This window comes from Chiloscyllium plagiosum, unplaced genomic scaffold, assembly GCF_037043375.1.
Source record: "Chiloscyllium plagiosum isolate Xiang-an unplaced genomic scaffold, Cpla_swu_hap1 HiC_scaffold_1, whole genome shotgun sequence".
Taxonomy (NCBI): domain Eukaryota; kingdom Metazoa; phylum Chordata; class Chondrichthyes; order Orectolobiformes; family Hemiscylliidae; genus Chiloscyllium; species Chiloscyllium plagiosum.
The window spans coordinates 131724086-131736440 of NW_028270139.1; the positions used below are offsets into that span (position 1 = coordinate 131724086).

General features: G+C 41.5%; 1 protein-coding gene across 4 annotated transcripts in view; it reads left to right on the forward strand.

The window, feature by feature from the left end:
• The window catches only part of dym (dymeclin), a 548842-nt gene that overhangs the window by 198079 nt on the left and 338408 nt on the right, over positions 1-12355 (forward strand). The gene's annotated exons all lie outside the window — the stretch shown is intronic.

Sequence of the window (12355 nt, forward strand, 5' to 3'; positions counted from 1 at the left end):
TCCAAACCTCAACAAAATTTGTTTGATTGTATATTTCGTATTATTAGATGATCAGGAAACTACAGTGTAAAATGTTCAAAAATATTCATGCAGGTTTTTCTAAGGAGTTTTTTTTAATGTGATACTAATTTAATAATTTATGCATCTGACCTCAATTGCCCTTTGGCTGAGTGCTGGCATAGCAAAATCAAGGAAATGACAGGGCAAGAATTGCATATATAAATGGTTTTCTCAACTGTATCCCATGACAAAGCACTTGACCGCTATTGTATTCAAAATTGTAATCTCTGGAATTTATGAAGAGTGGCTGCTGCTAGCTCCCACCCCCAACTGGGCTTGCATTTCAGTTAGCAAATCAGGAAGTAAAGTGCTCTGAATTATCCTTCACTTTTGGTCTGCATTTCATGGAGACCAAGATATTTGATCGGGGAACACAAATGGGATCAGTATCAAAGGTAAAATATCATAAAAACATTGTTTGGAGAAAGTGATAGCAAAGTTGTAATATCACTGGCCTGTGAATTCAGAATCTGAGGTTGATGTTCTGGGACGTGGGTTTGAATAAATATCAAATCATTGGACTTGAAACGTAAACAGAGTTAATGTTTCCACAGTCCTGTTAGCTTCTCCAGCATTTTCTTTTATTATTTCAACTTTGCAGCCTGTAAAGTATTTTGCTTTCATAACAGTCTGCTATTGTCAAACTCGCAGAATCATGACTTACAGAAATGTTTCTGCTACTAGGAGAGAATAGCACCCCAGGGATCGGTGAAAGGACAATCTTTTAGAACTGAGATATGGAAGATTTCTTCAGCCTAAAGCTGGTTAATCTGTAGAACACATTGTCACAGAGGCTGTGGAGGCCAAGTCATTGAGTGTATTTAAGACAAATAGGTTCTTGATTAGTAAGGGGATCAAGGGTTATGGGGAGAAGGCATGAAAATGGGGTTGCGAAACATATCAGCCATGATTGAATAGTGGTGTCCTAATCCTGGACCCGTATCTTATGGTTTTAAAAAGAAACTTTGACCTGAAATTTAAACCAAATAGAAAGTTGTGTTATTTTAAAAATGAGATAGATCTCTTACCTGTCCTTAATCCAGCTTTAAAGTGGACAAAAGCAACTTATACACTACATACCAATTAATTCACTGCTTTGTGCTGGTAGCATTTTCATCAGCCTTTTAGAAATCAGACAGAGTTTGTGCAAGGGTATAACTGCTCAATCTGCACCTTGCCCTTCAGGCTTTTATGGGGAAGCTCTGCTTTGCTGTTCTTCAGCAGGCTCTCTTTGAGTCAAAATATACTGCAGAGGGGAAGAATCCTGTTCTTCTTTATGTCCTGAACTGTGTAGGTCTGCACTCACAATCCACTTCATGCTGATACTGACTTGCTGCACCTTCCTCCCAGTCTGCCCCTCAGTGATGTTGACCTGTTGCACAGGACTTCCAGTAAGCTCTCAGGCAACCAAACGTGAGGATGCGGCTCAGATCCTCAAGGAAATAAGCTATGTCGCACCTCATCACTAACAAAAACGGCAGGGGGTTTATCAGCAGTTCCTTGTGTTGTTTGCAGATGATGGATTTCTTATCTCTTATCTGGAGGGCATTAGAGCCCAAATGAGAGCTTTCTATTCCAACCTTTCTTTTTCCAGATTCATGCAGTGGGGATGCTTGCAAATATTTGTGGAAGGACCTGCTGCAGGTTGCTTCTTTGAGCATAGACATATTGACAGGCACCTTTGACTAGTTCTTCAGGGGCAAGCCTCCATGGCTGGACAGATGAACTATCAAGTTTCTCAGGATATTGTGGAACACCATAGGAATTATTGTGTGTGTGTTCTGGAGGAAGATATGATGATTGGAGTGATTCCTCTTCAGCTCAGAGCCATAATTGCACTCAAATGCAATATACTGTGGATTCTGGAAGTCTAAAGCAAATGCAGAAAATATTGAAGAAACAACAGGTTTGGCAGCAGCTGTTGAGAGAGAAACAGTGTTAACATTTCAAGTCCAATTGAACGGCGGCAAGATGTCTCCGTGATTAACACTGCTGCCACACAGCGCTAGGGACATGTGTTCAATTCCAGCCTTGGATGAATGTCTTTTGTAGAGTTTCCATATTTTCCCTGTGTTGGCGTGGATTTTATCCACATGCTGCAATTTCCTCCAGTTGTCCAAAGATATGCATTGGATTGGTCTTGCTAAATTGCCCTGCAATGAGAAAGGATGTGTAGGCTAGTTGGGTTAGCAATGCTGAATGCAGGGTTATGGGGATGAGGTCAGGGCTGGGTCTGGGAGAGATGCTATTCAGAGGGTCAGTGCAGACTCAATTGGCTAAATGGTCTCTTTCTGCACTCTAAGGATTCTGCGACTCTTCAGAGTTCCCTTTTGCTGCTTCTCTGTACAAATGCTGCCAAACCTGCTGAGTTTCTTAACCAATTTCTGTTTGTTCCATAATTTCACTGCTGCCTAAGAGAGATCTCCAGTTGTTAAAGAACTGGTGTCTGGTTTCTGTTCTCAGTATAGATTACAAAATCTTTGCCAGGGCATTGTCATCTCACCTTGCAACTGTGCTGGCCACATGGCTCATCCCATCCAATCTGACACAAACATGGACCGGAGAATTTGCGATAGTATCCACCTCATCAGGGACGTAATGCACCTTGCGTAGTAGACTGATCTGTCTAGAGCTTTTCTTTACCTTGATCAGGTGAAGCTATTTGATTAGGTTGATCATGAGCTTTTGAGTTCTGAATAGATTTAATCATACAAATGAGTTCTGCATACTATTGAAGAGTGTCAAATGGAAGCCAACAGGCCCTGATAGTGGTTCTTCAATTAAGAAAATGTGTGTGTAAGCTGTCCCTTTGTTTGGCCAGTTATATTCAATATTTGTGGAGCTGTTCCTACATTTATGAATGTGTTTGATTGATTTGAAAGTATCTTGGATGGCAGGGATGTAATCTTTTTGGATTACGCTGATGATGTGTTCCTTGCTTAAGGACTCGGCTGACCTGCAAAGGAATTGTCAAGAGATCTACTCTTTGGCAAAAGTGAGGACTGCAGATGCTGGAAATCAGAGTCTAGATTAGAGTGATGTTGGAAAAGCACCGCTGGTCAGGCAGCATCCAAGGAGCAGGAAAATCGACGTTTCGGGCAAAAGCCCTTCATCAGGATCTACTCTATAGTTTCTTCCCCAAGGCTGCACAGGAATAGATGTTTCAGACATCTCATTGATCTGTGGCAGATGGACGCCTTGCTGGAAAAACTTCGGTGCTTCATGTGAAATACCACTCACCACCTCTATCTGGGAATTCATTTTTGCTCTGCCAGTGAATTCTGGCCAGTGAATTACTGGAAACCAAAGTGACCAATTAGGACACTGAACAGAACAACTGAGTGTTGTCCTACATGGGTCATGTATTGGTCATAAGCATCTGATCGCTGCCAAGTTGCTTGTCACTTTGGTCCCATCCTCATAACCTGTCACAAATATTCAAAGAAAGCTCAGAACTGTTTTTTTTTCTGGGTGAAAAGTGACACTGGGTTGCTGCTAAGGTATTGAGTCTTCTATTTAGGGAGGGTGTCCAAGTATCTGTGTCTTCACAGCCAGATAACAACTTTCTTCCTTCAGATTCTGGAACAATACATTTATGTTGAACCTCCTCCATGGTGGTGTGGCCTGATGACACATTTCTTCTGTCAGATGCTTAGCCTCAATTATGACATGCAGTTCCTGTTTATGGAGTGGACAAGGCCTCAGATCTTCTTTTAGGAATTGACTGTCTTTTATCTGGCCTGATGAAGGTTTGGGAAATGGTTATCTTGTGCTAAATGTTTTCCCATGGAACTGGCAGCTGTCATAAGGGCAATCATTGCTCAATTGTGGAGTTTAGATATTTAAAGGAAGACAGGAATCGGGATACTGGAGTGACCAGACTCAGATATGTTGGATGGCAGAGAGGCGGGCTGGATGACACCTGTGCAGTTAGCTATGAGGACATTAATTAGCATTCAGAATGCAGCCAAAACTCAGCATCCCCCACCTTCTGGAATTCACAGAGGATCAAGACGTCTCAAGCATACAGTGAGCTTCCAGATTAGCTGGCCCCTGACTGTCTAGAATTTGACATTGATTTTGGATATTGAACCAACCCTCAGAATCCTGTGGCCTACAATTTGATGAAACTCCCTTTAAGATAGCATGGTGTGGTTTCTTGGATAGACAACTGCACACTCCACTCCGTTATGTTTGAGTACTGGCTGGATATGTTAAATATTATGTTAAATATAAATTCATTGTTTGGTAGTACAGAATTTAAACAAGTTTTTTAAAAAAATGAAATCCAAGGAAGGGTCACTTGACCCGAAACATTAACTCTGATATTTCTCCACAAATGCTGCCAGACCTGCTGAGGTTTACTATCAATTTCTGTTTTTGTTTCTGATTTACAGCATCCACAGTTCTTTTGGTTTTTATGAAGTCAAAACTTTTGGCCTTGCACTCATCAGGACTGAGACACAAGAAACCAATTTTAGAAAAGAAACAACAATTTATACAACAATAGAAGAGGGTGCAGTTTTGTGGAAGTATATTTGATTTGGAGATGCAATCAGAACTGTTCACTGTGAATTAGAGTTAACTGGTTAAGTTTAAGTGCAGGTTGGTTTTGAAGTGTTCTAGCTCAACATGAGGGTTACTTGGTTAGTAACTGGGTAGGAGATAGATAATGGGGAGGTGCTGGCTTAGTGGTATTATCATTAGGCTATGAATCTAGAAATTCAGCTAATGTTCTAGGGACCAGGATTCGAATCCTACCATGGCGGTTGCTGGAATTTGAATTCATTAAAAGCAAATGTGGAATTTAGAATCTACTGATGACCATGAAATCATTGTTGATTGTCAGGAAAAACTCATCTGCCTCATAATGTCCTTCAGGGAAAGAAATCTGCCATCCTCAGCTGGTCTGGCCAACATGTGACTCTCGACCCACAGCAATGTGGTTGACTTTCAACTGCCCTGTGAAATAGCATACCAAGCTACTCAGGTTATGGGCAACTAGAGATGGGCAACAAATGCTGGCCAGCCAGCAACCCACATGTACCCTGAGTGAATATTTGAAAAAAAAAGGTGTTTTTGCAAGGTTGCTGAAAACTGTGATAATGGCTCCCCAGATCAAATTTCTTATGGTATGTTGTGCAAACTCGTGAAAGGGCCTAAGACTGTCATTGGAGGCTCTGAAAGGTCAGTCTAACTCCAGTTAACTGGGAAAGAGCAGCTGTTACAAGAATTTGACGAACAGTTGAAGCTCCTTGCTAATTTGCCATAAACACAAGTAATAGTCTACACTAACTGGATGCTGCTTTGAGCCAAAAAGCATTCTGACTGCCTTACAAATGTGCAGTGTGGCACATCAGTTTAAGTAATGGTGTAATCCCAGGTGTGTAGGCTATACAGACTTTCTCCAGTATGGAGTTCTCAGTAGATTGGCCCTTCTTTCCCTGGTTTTCTTTGTCTTACTCTGCATGTTCTTCAGTGCCCAGGGAAGTTGTCATTTGACAGTTTCACTCTTTATGAAGCACTTATTTTTAAGCCTCAGTCTCCTCCTTTGAATGCTTCCCATTGTCATCCACTGATTTGCCTTCAGGTGGTTGTACAATTTGCCAACTTATGTCATAATTTAGTAAATTGGTCTTTCGCACCAGTAAAGCCTTTTGTCTCTTGTATTTTTCCATAACTGTACTGAATTTTACTGAATTGTGAGAACTGCCATAAAAGTGCTCTTATTTTTTAAAAAGTCACTCATGAGATGAGGGTGTTGCTGGCTGGCCAAATATTTACTCTGTATTCCTTACTGCCTTTGTGAAAGAGATTGTGCCTTCTTGATCACTGCAGTCCATGTGCAATGCCTGAGGGAGAAAATTCCAAGACTCTATGAATCCTTTATTTAAATCTTTCATGGGACGAGGGCATTACTACCTAGGTCAGCATTTATCCATTGCTAATTGCCCTGACGGCAGTTAAAGAGTCAACCACGTTGTTGTGGGTCTGGAGACACACGTAGGCCAGACCAGATAAGGACTGCAGTTTCTTTCCCTAAAGGACGTTCGTGAACTCGATGGGTTTTTCCTGACAATCGCAATGGATTCACGCTCATAATTAGACTCTTAATTTTCAATTTTTATTGAATTCAAATCCCACCATCTCTGAGGTTACCAGAACATTACCTGGGTCTCTGGATTAATGGTCGAGCGATAATAGCAGTAAGCCATCGCCTTCTGAATACAGTATCTTGTTTCATTACTCCTCAGAGCTTGTCCACCATCTGCAAGGTACAGGTCAAGAATGTGATGAATACTCCTCACTTGCCTGGATGAATGTAACACCAACATTCAAGAAACTTGACACCATCCAGGACAAAGGAGCCTGCTTGATTGGTACCACATCCACAAACATCCATTCCCTCCATCACCGATGCTCAGTAAAAGCAGTGTGTAGCATTTTTAAAAATGAAATGCAGAAATTTTATAGCATCGTCCAAACCCATAACTAAGCCTATGTAGAATGACAAGGTCAGCACGTACATTGGTACATCATCACTTATAGGTAAAAACAATGACTGCAGAATGCTGGAAACCAGATTCTGGATTAGCACAGCGGTTCAGGCAGCATCCGAGGAGCAGTAAAATCGGCGTTTCGGGCAAAAGCCCTTCATCACTTAGTTCCTGTCCAAGCCACAACAATATGGTTGATTCTTTAATTGCCCTAGGGGCAATTAAGGATAGTAAATGCTGGCCTGGAGAGTGTTGCCCTGATCCTGTGAAAGGATTCTTAGACTCTGACCTGCTCTTGTAGGCACTGTATTTATATGGCTAGTCTAGTTCAATTTCTGATCCATGGTAAACCCAGAATGTTAATTGTGGGGGATTCAGTATTGTTAACATTATTGCACGTGAACGGACAATGGTTTTCGATGGTTATTGCGAGGCATTTCTGTGGTGCAATTTGTTGCCATTTGTCAACCCAAGCCTGACTATCATTCAGGTCTTGCTGCATTTGGACATGGACTGTTTCAGTAACTGACTAGTAGCGAATGGTGCTGAACATTGTGCAATCATCGGCAACTATCCCCAGTTTGTCCTTATGACAGAGGGAACGTGATTGATAAACAGCTGAAGATGATTAGGTCTTGAGGAACTCACACAGAGATTTCCTGGAGCTGAGATGACTAACTTCCAATAGCCATAACCATATTCCATGCAAATGTTTCAGCCTTGTATTTTGTATTGATGCTGGATTCCCATTATTGCACTCGGGGATGTTTGCCGAGTCTCTTCCTCCAGTGAATTGTTTAAATGTCCCATCATTCATGCTGATGTAGCAGGACTGCAGAGATTAGATCTGATCATTGACTGTGGAATTGTTTATCTCTGCTTATCCCTTGCATGTCATGCTGTTTGGTCTGACAAAGTTAATGTTTTCAGTCTAAGATGATTCTTCTTCAGCCATATCAGACTCAAAATGCTAATTCCGTTTCTCAGATGCTTCTTAGTTTCTCTATCATTTTTTTGTTTGTTTTTAATTTAGTTTCCCAACATGCACAGTATTTTGCTTTTACTTTCACCATCAAAATAGTGTGTATCATCCACAAGATGTACTGTAATAAGTCACAAAGGCTCCTCCAACAGCATCTCCCAAACCTTGACCTCTCCCGTCCAGAGGCGCAAGGGAACGCCACCACCTACCAGTACCCCTCCAAGCCACTTACCATCCTGACCTGGAACTATATTGCAATTCCTTTACTGATGCTGGCTCAAAATGCTGGAACTTTGTTCCTAACAGTACTGTAGGTCAAGGAAGCATCTTGCCACCACATTTTCCAAGGCATTTAGGGATTTGCAATGAATGTTGGCCTGGTCAGTGATGCCCATATCTGAACAGATTAAGAAGTTAAGATCCTGGAGCAGTGTCACTGGTCCAAGTGTCTTTACCTTCATAGGATCAGCAATAAAGTTCCCCCTATCATAGGAATTGGTGATTGCTGATGATTTCATGATGATCTGATGCATTCACCACAATTTCAAGAATGAATCATTTAGTGTCTGTGTACAGGAAGACAGAGACAATATTAAGGCTTGGGCTAATAAGAACCAAGTTTCCTTTACCTCATACAAATAATTGCTATTGTCAATGGAGAATCTAACCACCTTCCCTTGGTATTCAGCTGTATTACATGAACATTACCAGGATCCCCATTAATCTGAAATGTAACTGGCAAGATGCATAAGTGATGTGGTGACAAGAGCCTTTCAGAGACTGAGTACAGCAAATGATTCATCTCCTGACTCCCCAAAGTCTGCCCACCATCTAAAAGGCACAAGTCATGTGTGTGATGGAATATTTTTCACTTGCCTCAATGACTGCAACTCTAACAATACCATCAAACGTTCAGTAGTCTGCTGGCCTGACACACCAGTCATCAAATTCAACAATCAATTTCTGTACTGTTGGTCCAGTGTCTACAGTAGCTCATCAATGTTTCTTCAACAGCGACTTGAAGTCTCAACTGTCTTGAGAAAAAGGTCAGGATGCATATGGAATCAGCAATACCTGAAGCTTGCCCTTGATTTTGAAGTAAAATTCCTTTATTTCATCATCATTGGATCAAAATCCTGAACCACTTCCCCTAGTAACCCAGTATCAATATCCTTGCCACACAGTATGAAACTGTTCAAGAACGTGACTCATCTTCCTCTTAAGAGCAATTAACAATGGGCAACAAATGCCTGACATGACATTGATGCCTGATTATTTGGAATGAATGTAAAGTTTCTAGTCCACTGACACTGAGATGTAGCTCTATGCTTTTTTAAAAAAAAAATTATTGCTAACAACTGTCTAGTTATTTATATTGAATCATATTTGTGATGTGCTTGCCAATGTGGAAGGATAGTGTTTGGTTTTAAGAACAAGACACGTTACCCAGGTCCATATGAAGAATAGCTATCCAGGAATCAGGATTGATATCATGGAAAAAGTCTGGTCTAATGTAAGTGTGTGCTTTCTCAGGAGGAAAGAAAGGAAGGAAGGGCAGAACTAATTAGTAGGTAGAAGCTATGATACAGTAGAGAAAATAACTTCTGTAATTGATTTAATTTTGGTTTAATATATGGTTTTACGGAACCTCATACATGGTACATTTGTCTGCATGAGTTGATCAGTGTTATAGTAATCTAAATGAGCAATTCTAGGCATCAACAGTATTACAGCACTGGGTAAACCCTTATGCTAATTTAAACCAGACACACACAAGCTCACCTCGCTTCGTAATCTGTAAAAGTATGAGTGACAAAGAACTACCATATCCCACTATTTAAAGACAAATTTAACAAATTATTCTCTAACTCCAAGAAAAAATTATATTAAACAACTATCTACATTGTAAACTTTCTTTGTCTGATCAATTTATCTATGGCCCATTCTACAACACTATAATGATCTGATTAACCCCCCGATTAAGTTTTACAATAAATTCAAATTTCAAAACCAGTCAGCTATGTCGGTTCTCCTCTGTATCTTTCTCTGTAGGTTTTCTCTGGATCTTCGGTCTTCTGCACATCTTTCATTTGAACAGAGCGATTCTGTGGTCAGCCCGTGTTTGGTGCTTTTGCTGCTCTGGCTAACTGTTCAAAATGCCTGATTTTTATATCCCAGAACATCAGATCATCTCATTGGTTTGATGTCATCAAAACAGCGCAATTCAAATTTGATTGGATTTAGGTATCTTGGGTGCATAACTTAAACCGATTGGCCAAATTAGAATTTCAAGTAGATTAGATTATTTACAGCGTGGAAACAGGCCCTTCGGCCCAACAAGTCCACACCGACCCGCCGAAGCGCAACCCACCCAGACCCATTCCCCTACATTTACCCCTTCACCTAATACTACGGACAATTTAGCATGGTCAATTCACCGAACCATTTTTGGATTGTGGGAGGAAACCGGATTGTTGCATACATCTCATAGAAACATCTCAACTATTTGTTTCACAGCCAAATGTTACATTTTTAAATTTTTTCAGCAAATTCTGTGCTTGTTAAGTCCTTGCCAGCTTTCACTCTCTCTTAAAGGTACAGTATACGCCTACACCTTCATAACTGCAGTTATGATTAGCTCAGTTGATTGAGAACAGAATGTCAGTTTTTTTGTCTACCTGTTGGAGAATACAACTACTAGCTCTGTCAAAATGTTCATTTTCTCAAACTACTATGCCCATCATTACATTGGTGTCTGTTAAGACTGGGAAGGTAATGTTACATTATGCATAGGCTAATGTGTCCAAATTCAAAGACGATGACAAAACATTCTTTTTTTCTTTTAGTACAATAACGTGGTTGAGTTTCAGATGTAAATTTGAGGATTATCTGCATTTTAATAACCTAGTCAATGTAGATTTAGAAGAATAAGCTTCTACTTGACCTTCCTCCATTGATCAGGGATAATTCAGATTGGTGGAAAACATAAAACATTTAATAAAGTATAACAAAGAACATAGAAGAGTACTGCATAGAACAGGCTCTTCGGCCCACGATGTTGTGCCAAGGATTATTCCTAATCTAAAATAAATAACCTAATCTACACACCCCTCAATTCACTGCTATCCATGTGCATGTCCAGCAGTCGCTTAAATGTCCCTAATGACTCTGCTTCCATCACCACCGCTGGCAACGCATTCTGGTGGCACGATGGCACAGTAGTTAGCACTGCGGCAGAGACCTGGGTTCAATTCCTGCCTCAGGCAACTGTCTGTATGGATTTGCAAATTCTCCCCTTTTTCATGCTTGGGTTTCCTCTGGATGCTCCGGTTTCCTCCCACAGTCCAAAAACGTGAAGGTTAGGTGAATTGGCCATGCTAAATTGCCCGTACTGTTAGGTGAAGGGGTAAATGTAGGGGAATGGGTCTGGGTGGGTTGCTGTTCGGAGGGTCGGTGTGGACTTGTTGGGCCGAAAGGCCTGTTTCCACACTAAGTAATCTAATCTAATCTAATCTAATCTAAACTCTCTGCGTAAAGAACCTACCTCTGGCATCTCCTCTATACCTTCCTCCTAATATCTTAAAACTATGACCCCTCGTGCCAGTCAATCCTGCCCTTGGGGAAAAGTCTCTGGCTATTGACTCTATCCATGCCTCTCATTATCTTGTATACCTCAATCAGGTCACCTCTCTCCCTCTCCTCTCCAGAGAGAAAAGTCCGAGCTTAGTCAACCTCTCTTTGTAAGACAAGCCCTCCAGTCCAGGCAGCATTCTGGTAAACCTTCTTTGCACCCTCTCCAAAGCCTCTGTATCTTTCCTATAGCAGGGCGACCAGAACTGGACATAGTATTCCAAGTGTGGTCTCACCAGGGTCTTGTAGAGCTACAGCAAAACCTTGCGGCTCTTAAACGTGATCCCTCTGTTAATGAAAGCCAAAACATCATATGCTTTCTTAACAACCCTATCCACTTGGGTGGCAACTTTGAAGGATCTCTGCACTTGAACACCAAGATCCCTCTGTTCCTCCGCACCGCCAAGAATCCTGTCTTTTCGCCAAGAATCCTGTCTTTAATCCTGTATTCAGCATTCAAGTTCGACCTTCCAAAATGCATCACTGTGCATTTATCCAGGTTGAACTCCATCTACCATTTCTCAGTCCAGCTCTGCATCCTGTCTATGTCACGCTACAGCCTGCAATAGCCCTCGATATTATCGACGGCACCTCTAACCTTTGTGTCATCGGCAAATTTACTAACACACCCTCAACTTCCTCATCCAAGTCATTTATAAAAACTACAAAGAGTAGAGGCCCAAGAACAGCGTCCTGCGGGACACCACTTACCACTGACCTCCAGGCAGAATACTTTCCATCTACAACCACTCTGTGCCTTCTGTCAGCCAACCAATTCTGAATCCAGGTAGCCAAATCTCCCTGTATCCCATATCTCCTGACCCTGCCACGGGGAACCTTATTAAATGCCTTACTGAAGTCCACATACACCACATGCACTGCTCATCCTTCGTCAACCTGTCTCGTCACCAGCTTAAAAAACTCCATAAGATTTGCGAGGCATGACCTGCCCCTCGCAAAGCCATGCTGACTGCCTTCAATCACTCTATGCTTTTCCAAATTGTCATAAATCCTATCCTCAGAATGCTTTCCAAAACCTTGGTGACCACAGACTTAAGACTGACGGGTCTGTAATTGCCAGAAATTTCCCAATTCCCCTCCTTGAAAAGAGGAACAGCATTTGCCTCCCTCCAGTCCTCCGGTACGACTCCCGTCGAGAGTGAGGAAGTAAAGATCTTTGCCAATG